This window comes from Nicotiana sylvestris, chromosome 4 (genome assembly GCF_000393655.2).
Source record: "Nicotiana sylvestris chromosome 4, ASM39365v2, whole genome shotgun sequence".
In the NCBI taxonomy this organism is placed as follows: domain Eukaryota; kingdom Viridiplantae; phylum Streptophyta; class Magnoliopsida; order Solanales; family Solanaceae; genus Nicotiana; species Nicotiana sylvestris.
Window position 1 is genome coordinate 111,637,515 of NC_091060.1, and position 15,565 is coordinate 111,653,079.

Genomic DNA, 15,565 nt, shown 5'->3' on the forward strand with positions numbered 1-15,565 from the left:
GAGATGCATTTCCTCCTAGGTTTGTTTAGTTTCACCCATAGGAGACGCATTTCCTCCTAGGTTTGTTTAGTTTTACCCATAGGAGATGCATTTCCTCCTAGGTTTTTTCAGTTTCACCCATAGGAGACGCATTTCCTCCTAGGTTTGTTTCAGTTTCACCCATAGGAGACGCATTTCCTCCTAGGTTTGTTTCAGTTTCACCCATAGGAGATGCATTTCCTCCTAAGTTCAGTTCTACCAATAGGAGACGCACTTCCTAAGTTTATTGCACCCAATAGGAGACGCACTTCCTAAGCAATGCTTTTACCAGTAGGAGACGCACTTCCTAAGAATAGTTCACCAATAGGAGACGCACTTCCTAAAGTTTAGTTTCACCCAGTAGGAGACGCACTTCCTAAAAAATAGTTATCCCCAATAGGAGACGCACTTCCTAAGTTTATTGTACCCACAGGAGACGCACTTCCTCAAAGTTAAGTTTTACCCATAGGAGATGCATTTCCTCCTAAGTTGTTTGAAAAAAAAAACAAAAAATGACCTAGTCCGATGAACCTTCTCCTAGGATCAAAATCTTAGTCTGACGAATTTTCTCCTAAGATAGAGACCTAGTCTGACGAACCTTCTCCTAGGATCAAAATCTTAGTCTGATGAATCTTTCTCCTAAGATAACCAAAAAACACAAAATGACCTAGTCTGATGAACCTTCTCCTAGGATCAAAATCTTAGTCTGATGAATTTTTCTCCTAAGATAGAGACCTAGTCTGACGAACCTTCTCCTAGGATCCAAATCTTAGTCTGATGAATCTTTCTCCTAAGATAACCAAAAACAAAAAATGACCTAGTCTGATGAACTTTCTCCTAGGATCAAAATCTTAGTCTGATGAATCTTTCTCCTAAGATACCAAAAAGAAAAGACCTAGTCTGACGAACCTTCTCCTAGGATCCAAATCTTAGTCTGATGAATCTTTCTCCTAAGATAACAAAAAAAAATGACCTAGTCTGATGAACCTTCTCCTAGGATCAAAATCTTAGTCTGACGAATTTTTCTCCTAAGATAGAGACCTAGTCTGACGAACCTTCTCCTAGGATCCAAATCTTAGTCTGATGAATCTTTCTCCTAAGATAACAAAAAAAAATGACCTAGTCTGATGAACCTTCTCCTAGGATCAAAATCTTAGTCTGACGAATATTTCTCCTAAGATAGAGACCTAGTCTGACGAACCTTCTCAAAGGATCCAAATCTTAGTCTGATGAATCTTTCTCCTAAGATAACCAAAAAAAAAATAAAAAAAAATGACCTAGTCTGATGAACTTTCTCCTAGGATCAAAATCTTAGTCTGATGAAACTTTCTCCTAAGATACCAAAAACAAAAATGACCTAGTCCGATGAATTTTCTCCTAGGATCAAAATCTTAGTCTGACGAATTTTTCTTCTAAGATAGAGACCTAGTCTGACGAACCTTCTCCTAGGATCAAAATCTTAGTCTGATGAATCTTTCTCCTAAGATACCAAAAACAAAAATGACCTAGTCCGATGAACTTTCTCCTAGGATCAAAATCTTAGTCTGACGAATTTTTCTCCTAAGATAGAGACCTAGTCTGACGAACCTTCTCCTAGGATCCAAATCTTAGTCTGATGAATCTTTCTCCTAAGATAACAAAAAAAAATGACCTAGTCTGATGAACCTTCTCCTAGGATCAAAATCTTAGTCTGACGAATTTTTCTCCTAAGATAGAGACCTAGTCTGACGAACCTTCTCCTAGGATCAAAATCTTAGTCTGATGAATCTTTCTCCTAAGATACCAAAAACAAAAATGACCTAGTCCGATGAACTTTCTCCTAGGATCCAAATCTTAGTCTGATGAATCTTTCTCCTAAGATAACCAAAAAAAAAAGAAAAAACATTTTGAAAAAAGAGTCATTTTCCTAAATCCAGGCACCCACCTGTATAATGAGAGGAATACATTTCAGTCTTTTTCATTACAAGTGTTGAAGTTGGGAGCCCGCCCATAGAACAGAGGAATACATTTCAGTCCTTACACTTCAAGCATTGAAGTTAGACGCCCACCTGTATAACAAGGGAATACCTCCTAACCTAGTGTTTAGTTCACTCTCATCATTGCATCAATAGTGTAAGTGAGTTACAATTTTGCTAACGACTCACAAATCTTCCCAGTACAAACTGGTTAGGAAATTTTGTTTGTTTTGTTTGTTTTGATTTTCAGGGACCCGCCTGTAGAACGGGGTTTGTTGCGTGTCGAAGATAGAAGAAGTCAGGAGTCCGCCTGTAGAACGGAGAAACATTTTTCAAAATCAAGCAGTGACCCACTGGAGAGCAGAAGGATTACAACAGAAATCCCCATCATTCAATCCAAGTTAGAAGCTCGCCTCAAGAGCGCGAATCAATAGTCTGGGATGATCAACAGAAGCTGGTCACAAAAACAAAAAAAACCAAAACAAGAAAAAGAAGAAAAAAAAAAGAAGAAAGAGAAGAGCCCAAAATACGGAAGTGGAGAACAAATGTGGTCTGCTCAAGAACTAGTACCTACAACTAGCAAGTATCAAGGTTCAGATCCAAAGTCTATATGAAGCACCATTCAAGATTCAAGACCAAGTTTCAGAAGACTTAAGAGATAGGAATCCTTGTAACTAGTAGTTGATAGGCTTAGTTAGTCTTTTTCAATTTTCATTTTTGTTGTAATGACAGGACCGCGGACCGGAACCTCAACGGAACGGCACCTCGATCGGCTCTCCACCTCGGTACAACTTCACTATCTCTCTCATTTCCGAACTACACGTGGCCTGATTCCTGTATAACCAAGGATATGTAGGCAGCTCGGATACCAGGGCTCGGTCACATTCCCTCCCTTTCCTCAAGTGTAGTCCGTCCAAGTAATGGTCGGGTCAAAAACACGTCTAGTCGTTCTTTGTCGGAAAACTCTTCGTGTTTCCAGTCAAAGAGGGGCAGCTGTAAGCACGTGATTTTTGACCCTCCCCGAGAATTTTCACATTTTTAGCGTGAATATGTGAAATTGGGTCTAGTATAGCTATTTTAACTATTTTTACTTTATTTCGTTGCAAAAAGAAAAATTTCAAAAAATATATATATAAATTTTAGTTTATGTATCTCTCATAAACTTGAAAAATACAAAAATTGCACTTTATTTTTGTACTTTATATAATTTCGAAAATTACAAAAAATATAGTTCTATTAAGGTTTGCAGTCATTATAATTTTGAAAAATACAAAAACAAAAATATTACTTTATATTTTTGTCTTTATTAAAAACGAAAATTACAAAAAATAGTTTTATTAATATTCTATAGTCATTTTAACTTTGAAAAATACAAAAATATTACCTCATATTTTATCTTAATATTTAAAACGAAAATTACAAAAAAATAATTTCATTAATATTTTGTAGCTATTTTAAATCTTGAAAAAATATTTAAAAAGATATAGTTTTGTTTAAATACTAGTCTTATATTTGGTAGTTATTTTACTTACATAGGACTAGTTAAGCAACGTGTTCCTATTTCTCGGGTCCGGGCAAAAGAATAATATTCGGGTTCAAACTACCCGGTTTTAGGCCTAATTTTCGGACCTAACCCATAATAAACCGTGTCCAGGACACATGGGGAACCCCACCACGCGTGGGGGACATAAACCTTGAACCCCACCACGCGTGGGGCTCATTTTTCTTGGCCAAAGCTACAAATGCACGGACTTGGAATTTTTTTGAAAAAAGATCACCGTGGATCTATCTTCTTCCTCAGAAGAAGAAAACCAAAACCCTACCCTTAAAAAACCTCCATTCCCGACTTCCCCCAGCACCGGACCAACTTCCTTCAACAACCCCAACACCACCCGTCCCCTCCAACTCCGTCAACTGCTCACGACCACCAACCAAACACCAGCACCGAACGACCACCAAGTCATCTTCACCAACGCCAAGAATACCTCACGACCACCCTTCTCCTCCATCACTCCCGTCCAAACACCATCGCCCAAACACCATAACCAACACCCAAACACTATCACCCTCGTCCCCAGCTGCTCATCGAAGTTGCGTCTGCGTCCTCACCTTCCCGTGGACCTCAACCCAAAACCACCAGCAACCCGACGCCTGAACCACCGGCCCCGTCGAGCAGCAGCTGTCGTTGCTGCTGCTGTGTCACCTTCCTGACCAGTCTCGTCGACCACCTGCCCCGACGCCATAACCACCATCAACGACCACGACCCCTCCTCCTCCTAAGCTTCCCACCGGAAAAACCAGACCCGTCGAACCCTCTCGTAACTGACCCTCCAGTCGTGACACTCCCCTCACGTCCAAAAACCAGCTCAACACCACCACCAAACGTCACTGCCCTAAGCCCGTCAGCAGCCCTCCCTGGCGTCGACCTTACTACTGTCGGCATTGTCGAGCAGCTGTTGGTTGCCTCGATTCGACTTTGGTCCGAGCTTTCTGTTTTTCCGGTGAGTTTGCTATTGCTCGTCGAGGTGTTTTGTCCGAGGTTTCATCATTGTTCCTTGTTCAGTGAAGTCCGGTTCGAGTTCCGTGGGAAGCACTGTTTGTCGTTCTAGGATTGTCGAGGTTCGAAGGTTGGTGTTCTTCGTCCCTTGTTTCATTTTGTTCGTTTCGCATGTTATGATTCAAGGCAAATGAGAGTATTTGATATTGATGAATGTCGACAATGCAATCTTGTCGTTTTGTTAAAAAATGTTTATTTTTATGGATAGTTACTGCGTGTTTAAAGTGAATGTGAGAATGTACGAACGGTTTGCGAGTCATCTTGGTTGAATTGTTTTTTTTATTTTACCATGGATATTATTATTTATTAGAATCGTTGTTTTCATTTAACCTCAGATGACGTCATGGGTAGAAAATCTTAATTATTTTTAGGCTTGCCTTTAATAAAAAAGAGACGAGCCTCGAAAAAAAACGCGCAAGCGCGGGGCCCTCTAAATGTATATATTAAATACTTAGATTTTGGGACGGGCCGTTTAGCAAATTTCACGGTCCTCCCCAAAAAATAATAATGCGTTGGTTGCTTTAGGCGCGTCTTAATAATGTATCTCCCTAAACTCGGGTGCACATTTATGTGACCCAAATCCAAATCTCAACGAAATCGAAATATGTCTCTAATCACGGGTGCATTGATTGTGACGTGGTTTGAGATGCATTTCCATGACGTTGCAAATGCCTTTAAATAAATAGAATGAGACGAGCCTCGACAAGCAAAAATGCAAATTGCGGGGCCCTCAGTAAATACTTGTTTAAAATTACTTAGAATTCAGGAGGGTCGCTTAGCGAATTTCACGGCCTCCGCAAAATAATAACGCGATAGTCTCTTTAGGCGCGTGTTTAATAATTTACTTTCTTAAGCTCGGGTGTGCATTTCATGCGACCCAAATCCAAATCTCAAAACATCAAATAAAATGCGTTCCGGATTGTGGGTGCATTTCATGTGACGCAGTCCAAAGACGTGTTTTAAGCGATGTTCACATTCTTGTAAAAACAATAATAATAAAGCGGTTAAAAGTTAAAATTTGCACATAAGTTCATACTTGTATAAAATCAGATAATCAAGCCGAATATAACAATTGAGCGACCGTGCTAGAACCACGGAACTCGGGAATGCCTAACACCTTCTCCCGGGTTAACAGAATTCCTTATCCGGATTTCTGGTACGCAGACTATAATATAGAGTCATTATTTTCCTCGATTCGGGATTAAAATTGGTGACTTGGGACACCCTAAATCTCCCAAGTGGCGACTCTGAAATAAACAAACGAATCCCGTTTCGATTGTCCTTTAATTGGAAAACACTCCCTTGCGCCCTTGCGGGTGCGTAAAAAGGAGGTGTGACACCATATGATATCAATATGGCATATAACTATACCAACATGGTATACAGTTTTACTAGTTAATTCCTAGCAACTATATGACTATACTACTATTACATAACACACATGCATAAAGAGAAAAATAAAAAAATAGTGTACCATATATTAATATAATAAGGTATTTCAAGATATTGTTCTATATTACTATTATTAAGAGAAAATCAAATATTGCACCAATTAAATGCAGCTAATACAACTAAAAAATGATTCAACTAGCATATGATACCAATATAGTATATAGCTATACTAATAGGGTATATAGTTGGAATGAATTGTATACTAAAATGGTATATTTGTATACTATTTGAGTATACAATAGAAATTCGTCTTCTTCTCTAGTTCAACTATATTTCAACCCAAATTTCTAAAATCTACTACAAAATCTCCACCAAATTGACTAAAACTTTAGCTACAACCTCAAATCAACTTTTCAAACAAACTTATACAGGATCAGATCAAAATAATTAAAAACTCAAACAAACCAAGTTATGAGTTTCAAGCTTCAAGGTCCTTCAATGGTGAATTTAAATTTTTGTACAATAAATCTCCAAAAACGAGCATCAAAGGTACAATCTACACATCAAAGAACAATAACTAACGAATTTCAACAGTAAAATACTATAAAAAATCAGATCTGACATTTTGAACTCATTCATATGGAGTTTCAAAAATTGTTTCTTGAATTACAAATTGTTTCAAAAACTAATCAAAGAATTACAACGGGTTATCTTAAAGAATCCAAAACTATACTATGGCCATTTGTTGGTCATTACAATGGGAGAATAATTAATCACTACCCCTGAAAGCAATTTGACAGTGCCCGTTGTACCGAAACGTCTAGCTACTCGTGATAAGACTTGGGCAAAAGAAAAGTTGTAAGAATCTGTTCCCAGCCGACTCTGCAACCAATCCCTCCCTTTAGAGAAGCCATCAGTCGTGAACTTCAAAAATTGGAGGAAGGTAAAATGAGGAAGAAGAAGAAGAAGAACAAAATAAAGACGGGTAAATAATTTGGGGCGCATGGGTATGAGTAGTATATAGTTTGGGCCTGGACATTAAATGATAAATAGTTTGGAATTAATGGGTATAAAGTAAAATTTTCTCATTCTTCTTCCCAAATCTTCGCTTTACCCCAAGAGCCATGGGCTTTTTCACGATCTGATTCCTTAAAATTTTGAAGAAAAACGTCTCAAAAATGAGAGAAAGAAGAAGAAATTAGATCGGGATCCTTAAAAAAGAACTTGCTAGGGGTGTCAAATGGGCGGGTTGGGTCAATTTTGGGCGGGTTAAAATGGGTTGAGTCAATAATTGGGCGGATCAAATGACCCGCCCAAAAGTTATTTGGGCTAAGATGGGTTGGGTCAAGATGGGTTAAAATTCGGGTCATAACCCAACCCGCCCAACTCTTATTAAACTTTAATTAATATGTGTTGTTTTCTTATAAATTGTATAATTACTAAATAAGACTTTTTTGCTTTTGTTAAGGTCATATTAAAAATATTAAACAAAAAATAAAATTATTTCTAAGATATTTTGACAAACTTGTTCATGGATCAATTTGGGCTAAAAATTAGCCCAATTTTAATTGGGTTGAGATGGGTTGGATCATGTTGGGCTAAGTTCAATAAATGGGCGGGTCAATAACCAACCCAACCTTGGGCGGGTTGGGCGGGTCATTTGGGCTTGGGCCAAATTTGACAGCCCTAGAACTTGCCAATCTTCGGTGATATATTCTTTTCAACAAAGGTGCTCGATTAACCAAAAGAATAAATGAAAAAGAAAGAACAAAACTGTGCAGAATATGATGAATGAACGAGAGAAGAGAAGGGAGAATGGGGTGGAGAAGAAGACCCCTGGGTTGGGTTTGGGGTTGCCTTTTATTTTTTGTTCAATTTTTTATAATATATAAAAAAAATTGAAGCCATTTATCGATGGGTAAAAAGTGGTAAGTTTCTTTAAGGGAAAAAAAAAAAGAAAAAAAGTTACTCCTATTACTTTGGTATTCATCGACGCGCCCAACGGAAGTGATTCAAGTGAATAACACTTCTTTTTCAAAAAGTGTTAAATTGGTACATATTTTAAATGGTATAAATGTTATATTGGAACTAAGCATTGACCAGGTGCTAGAGTGAGTGAATTAAATAAATTTAAAAGAATTACAAGAAAATACATATGATTTCACATCATAATAAAAAATGGCCCATATTTTTAAGTTTTACCTTGCCTAACCCATATTGTACATATTTTGAAAACACTAGCAAATTCAAAATCTGTGTTCTTACAACCCTATTTCTAAAAGCTATGGAGTTAAATCTATGTTCTCACAACCATTGCTTTCACTCTCTCTTCTTCTCACATCTTCTACATATGCTTCAAGGGACCATATATTTTTTGTTTCTCTTCTTGTGTCACCTGCTTGCAATGTAAGAAAATTGAAGAGTAGAAGTCCACCATTGAAGACCATTCAAAGCTTTGCTTTTGAAAATGAGTTCTTTTGAATTTGTTCGTTGTTTGAATTGGGTGTTGTTCCAATTGATTGAAAATATCAAAAGGAGTTCAAAATTTAAATTTGAAGTGATTTGGAGTAGATTTGAGCAAGATTTGAGTTAAATTTCAGAAAAGACGCAAGGAAGAAGATGAAGTCAGTTTTTTGTATAATTATGTATAATCTTGTATAATAGTGTATATGAGTGTAGAAACACACCTTATACACTATTATACACTTGTATACACATTTATACAAGCGTCTGTAGACGAACTTCTTCCACGATTTTCAGTTGCAATTCTTGTTCAAAACCAGTTTAAATCTCCATTAAATGACTTCAAATTTTATATACAACCTCCTTATACTATTTCTAACAAGTCTAAATAACACCCACTCTAAATTTCTCACAAAATCAAATTCGAAATTTAAACCCACATATTTAAGCTTGTTAAAAATTTAATTTTCACCACCCAAATGAATTTGGTTTATTGAATTAATATTTGAGTCACAATTAGTTACTGATTCGAAAATTAATTTAAAAGCTTGAAGAATCTTTTTTAAAAATTAAATAGTAATTTTGAGAACGTATTGGAGTTGGATGTTGAATCTTAGCCTATTATTTTTGGGTTAATTGGTTATAAATTAAAATATGGGCTATAAAATTGAAAAGTAGGGAGCCTAGTTGTTCTCAAATAAAATTTTTCCAATAAATTTAGGGGTCGTCTATGAGTTTAGCCTTATATAGCCTTAATTTGAAGTGGTTGTTTTTGAGAAATTAGATAAGCTTAAATAGGCATGAATTTGAGGAAAAATGTAATCTATATCTATATCTATCTATATCTATATTAAAAGCACGAAGACCCTTAGCGAAATGTCGTTCTCCTTTTTTACCCTTTTTTATTCCTAATTTTTAGGAATTCTAAATCAACCAAAATTTTAAAAATCATTAAAACTTTACTTTATATAAACACTTTCCTAGCCAGGTAACATAACCTTCCATGTTTATTTTTTCTAATATTAGTTTTCAGAATTAAGAAATAAAGAAAAGAAAATGAAAAGGGAAAAAAGTACATAAAGAAAATGATTTGCGTTTTATATTCTTCGGGATTGAGTTCTTAACTCTTTTTTATTTTTACATCAGTATTGAAAGTTAAAATACTTTTAAAAAAAATGAAAACTGATAAAAGAAGTATATGAAAGAAGCAAATAAACGAGTACATTAGTATGGGCAACTTAGTCAAATTGTAACTTTCTTATATTATAATAAATAGATTGAATGTATTGTTATTAAAAAATTAGAATAAAGGAGGTAAACGTACCATCGTAATCACAAAGGATATTAGTCTTACCTATCTATCTATTACTATATTAAAAGCACGTTAGCGAAATATCGTTCGCCTTTTTTACCCTTCTAAAATAGAGTGCACACTAGACAAAATAGTCATTTGATTATTCTTCTAGCTAATATTTAGGAGTTTGAAATAAATAAGATTTATTACTTATTATACATTTCCTTATTTGAGTTAAGTAAGAGGTCCTTATATTTAGGACTTTGAAATTATTAAAGTTTTATTTTATATGAATTTAAAATCAAAGTATAACTAAATAACATCAAATATTTATATGTTTTACCTTATATATGGATTTTATACAATTCAACGTTTTTAGCCCCCCAAAAGTGCATAATCATGCTAAATTTAGGTGAACAATTATGATGTAAACAAAATAAAATAAAATAAAATTAAAGAAAGAGAAGTAGTTTGCTTTAATCTTTATTCAATTCAGTATTTAACCTATAAATGTTATGAGTGTTCTATATACGTGAGATTGGCTCATTGGCTATTAATTTTATTCTCTGATCAATAATTTTCTTAGATATAAATATTAATATATATTTTAAAATAATATTAGAAAAAATATTTTCGAAAATATTTAATAATAGAGAGAGATGATTGACAAAAGTCATTTACTAATGCTACGACAATTAGTGCAAAAGTTTGATCTTTTAATCATTTGAAAAAGGAATTTTTGTGGATAAAAATATAGTTATAATTAAATATTTATTTTATGATATGAGCTAATATTAATAATTTAAATCCTCAAAAAATAAATTATTGCTATTAGTGATTAAAAAAGAATAAGTAAGTATTTGAATTGACATTTTTTTCCGGATTTGAATTAACTAATTAGAAAATTAATCCAATTTTATTCCTTTCCAAATTCATCATATAGGTAAAATTATTTTTCAAATTTACACAAATCTTAGAGTATATAAATTATTTTTCAGAAAAAGACCAGCGGCGATAAAAGAAATCAGAATATAAAAAAATTAATTATAGTATTAAGAATTAAATTGGTAAAATGCAAACTTTAAGAAATAAGGATGAAATAGTATAAGTCAAAATATATTCATAAAAAGATATCAGGTGAGATACAATTTAACATATTTGTAAATCATATTATAAGATATGTATAACTAAGAAATAATGTACAACTAATTTAACTAAATTTATCATCTATGCATATCCAGAAGATATTTAATACAATTACTATGAGAAAAATTATTTTTGTAACGACCCGATCGGTCGTTTTGAACTCTAGCGTGTCGTTCAGCAGTCTGAGGCCATGAGCAGCTTCATTTAAGGTATTATGACTTGTACGCGTGGTCGGAATTGAATTTCGGGAAGTTCAGAGTTGATTTGGAGAGAGAATTCTCATTTTGGAAGCTTAAAGTTGAAAGAATTGACTATGATTGAATTTTTGAGTAAACGACCTCGGAATTGGGATCTGAAGGTTCCAACAGGTTCGTATGATGATTTCAGACTTGGGTGTATGCCCGGATCAGGTTTTTGATGACCCAGGAGCGTTTTGGCGCCTATTATGGAAGTTAGCATTTTGGAAGAAATTTCATAAGATTGGTTTGAAGTGCATTTTCAGTGTTAACGATGTCCGTTTGGGATTCCGAGCTTGAGAGTAGCTCCGTATGGTGATTCTGGAGTTGGGAGCGCAATCGGAAGTGAATTCGGAGGTTCGTAGGTCATTTTGAAGTCATTTGGCTAAAGATAGAAAATTGAAGGTTTTTGAGAAGTTTGACCGGAAGTGGACTTTTTGATATAGAGGTTGGAATCTGATTCCGGAAGTTGGAGTAGGTCCGTAACGTCAAATATGACTTGTGTGCAAAATTTGGGGTCAATCAGACGTGATTTGATAGGTTTAAACATCGAGAGTAGAAGTATAAAATTCTAAAGTTCATAAAGCTTGGATTGGAGGTCGATTCGTTGTTTTAGCATTGTTTGATATGATTTGAGGCCTCGAGCAAGTTCGTAATGTATTTTGGGACTGGTTGGTTTGATTGGATGGGGTCCCGGGGGCCTCGGGTGGATTTCGAATGGTTAACGGATCGAAAATGAAATTTTTGGAAGGCTGAAGTTGTTGGTTGGTGTCATAACCGCACCTGCGAGAATTGGGCCGTAGGTGCAGAGCCGTAGAAGCGGCCAGAAGAGCAGCAGATGCGGTATTGGCGGAAGAGAGCTGGACCGCAGATGCGGGACCGCACCTGCGAAAGAAGGAGCGCAAAAGCGGAATTAAGGGGGCCTGTGAAGGACCACAGATGCGGTAGTGTGGTCGCACCTGCGAACCACAGAAGCGATCGAGTGACCACAGGTGCGGAAAGTGTTGGAGGCAGTGTTTTATTTTAAAGTCGGGATTTGGACATTTTCCTTCATCTTTCTCTTGGCTTGGGCGATTCTTGGAGGGTTTCAAGAGGGGGTTTTCATCATCAACGATAAGGTAAGCTAACCCCATCTATATTGAGTTAAATATATCGATTTTGTATGGATTTTAGCATGTAAATGGGTAGAAATTTGGGGGTTTGAGGAAAACCTAAAAAATTGATAATCTTGGATTTTGACCACGATTTTGGGTATGGAATTAAGAGAAAATCATATATTTGAGTTCGTGAGTTTATGGGTAAACTTTATCTTCGAAATTTTTTGGAATCTGGGCACGTGGGCCCGAGGTCAATTTTGTCAACTTTTCGATCGGGGTTAGGAATTGCTATAAATTGGATTGTAGTGAGTAATTGGGCATATATTAATGTATTTGCATAATTATTGGCTAGTTTTGGAGCGTTGTACATCAATTTGAGTCTTCGGAAGGACGTGGAATGCCGGTTATGGATTTTCGGAGCGAGGTGAGTCTCCTTTCTAACCTTATAAAAGGAAATTATCTCCATACGTGAGTTAATTGGCTATGTGCTCCTATTTGTGGGGGCTACGTACGCACGAGGTGACGAGAGTCCATGCGTAGCTACTATTATGTTTAAGTCTGGGTAGTCTAGGACCCAAAAGCATGCTATACTTGGAATAGTTGTAATCTTATTGACATTTGAATTGATTAAATCTTATCGAATTGGTAAATGAATTTCTAAAAGGATTAAACTTTATTTTTCTTAAATCATTAAAAGAGAATTGGCTTTTATTGGAATAAAACATCCCCTGATAAACTTTTAATTGGCTATTTGACTGTGTGTATTTATTTTGACCGCATCGCATGTATGATGAGCGAGCGGGGTAATAGGTGCATCTATGGTTCACGCCGTTCGACCCTCGGCAGTGCATATTTTACATTTTTGTTGGATTGGGTCATACGACCTCGGCATGATTTGTGCATGCTTGTATTGCTTGCCTTGAAACTCATTGAAGTTGTTATTTTCCCTTCCCGGTTTGAGAATATTTGTATAAAGGATGAAAAAGAATTTGGAAATTTTCTATAAAAGAAAGAATTTCTTACTTGCTTCATTCCATTGAATTATAATCATGTTTATAAAGATCACTAATTTACTATACTATCGAGATAACATTATTGGACCACTAGTAAGTGTCGAAGTTGACCATCTCGTCTTTACTTTTTCGAGATTAGACGGGATACTCATTGGGTACACATTGTTTTCGTACTCATACTACACTTCTGTGCATTTTTGTTGCACATACACATGCATCTCTAGTGGCCTAGTGAGCGTAGCAGCATGGTTGATATAGAGACTTAGGTGAGCTACATTTCCGAGACGACCCCCAGCCAGCAAGTCTCTTTCAGATTACTGTATTTATTTTCTGTTCGACATTGTATCCCGGACGGTTGTTGTATTATATTATTTCTTAGAAATTGCTCATGCACTTGTGACACCGGGTTCTAGGATGGTTATAGGATTGTTTAATATTAAGTTTGTTAAAGACATCATGGTTATTTCTGTAAATTTTATTTATTTGCTGTTTAATGTATAAAAAAATGATTTCAACAAATACTAAAAAAATTGGAATTTTAAATAAGTATTTTGGTTGGCTTGCCCTGACAGCGGTATCTGGCTACATCACGTCCCTTAGTGGATTTTGGGCCGTGACAACATGGTATCAGAGCACTAGGTTCTCTTAGGTCTCACGAGTCATGAGCAAGTCTAGTAGAGTCGCGCGGATCGGTACGAAGACATCTATACTTATCTTCGAGAGGCTATAGGGTTGTTAGGAGTTCTTCCTTCTTGATTCCTCATCGTGCGATTTGATTCTTTGAGACTTATGCTCTTGTTTCCTTCCTACTCAATCTTACGCGACGCAAACCGCTGGTCAAATCGAGAATTTAAGGATTGTAATAGTGCTATGAATGTTGCGCGAGGTGTTTCTCCCTGCAGGGTTGTTTGAGCTAATATGATCACCTTGTGGAAGGATATTCTTTTGTTTCAGCCCAGTAGCGGTGCTTCTGAGAGCTCTGAGGCTAGGCACAAGTTTCCATGATGCTTATGAACGATTGTTCCGCAGTATTGATATGACGGCAGGATGTTTGTCTACTTGTCGGGGCAGTGAATGACTTGAAGGGAGGGTTGCTCGGTGCATGATCTAGAGATTTGGTATTTTATTCCCGGCATGGGAAAAACAATTGGCCTACGAATGTCCAGATTTGGAGTAATGGAGTAACGAGACTTGGTATTTTCGAGCGTGGTGGAATTTTCACCTGCGATGTAGTGTCGTCGTCCTCATTTGTATGTGTTAAGTTCGTCGGTGTTATGGTCTTCTGCAATTCACCTTTGAGGTAAGATATTATGAAATGATATGGGAGAAATGACTGTTAGATATCGCGGGATGCGGTGGTTCAGATCGAACCGGTGTTTCGAATGTTGACGGCTCGAGAAAGATGATCTTCAGAAAGGTTTAAAGTTGGTAGCGATTGTGGGTTCAAGTGCTATGAAGATAGATTTTATTTAAGGCAACACCGGAGCAACAAAGGATGAGGAAAGACATGTGGGAAGTGTCAGGCGGTGGCTAAGATTTCTATAAGGCTAAGTATAAGAAGCAAAGGTCGAGTAGTTGATTAAAGGGATGAGTTCCGCCAAAGTGGGAGAGGCAGAGGTGCATATGGGAATTGTGGTAGGATGACTACGAACCTTAAGGAGAGTTTGGAATGACTTGGGAACTTTAGAGATTAGTGATTGGGGCCTACGGATTTAATTTGAAGCATGGGCAATTATGCGGCGGAAGATTTGATATAATGGGAAGGAGCTGCTTGAAATGAAGAAGGATACAACATAACTTTGAATTGGAAGGATGTTGCCACACATTTAATTGATGTCCACGAGGGGTGAATGGACTTGTGCAGCCAGAGGGTGAGCTCGGACTCAGGATGGGTTACTGATATCGTAGTGATTGTACCCCATGCAGCAGCGTTGGAAGATGTCGGGAAGTGATTTCCACATGTGGGTTATTCCTTGTGAGCAGGTTAGCGGTCGCGTAGTTGGCGAGGCTTCTATGAAGAATTCTATTGGTTATTCAGCGAAGAGATCGGTCGTGAGAATGTGGTTGATGATTCAGGGTATAAAAGAGGTTTTACATAAAGATTCCGAGAATTTTGGCGGTTGATTGCGCAAGGTTATGTCAATAAGAGATTAAGAATCCTGGTGAATTCCAGAGTTGTGTAATAGTGGCTTCGAGCTAAGTGGGAGAGTCCCACCGCCTATGACTGGGTTTCATGGTTAACTACTTACGCGGTTTCGAGTTATTAGCATATTGATGGGTTATTTCAGCTACGTGAAAAGGGCATAAGTGGTAATTTGAGTAGAGGGATTATTAAAGGTGTGCTATGGTTGGCCTTGTTGGCTCATGTTCAGACTTGGGGGAAGGATTCAGGAT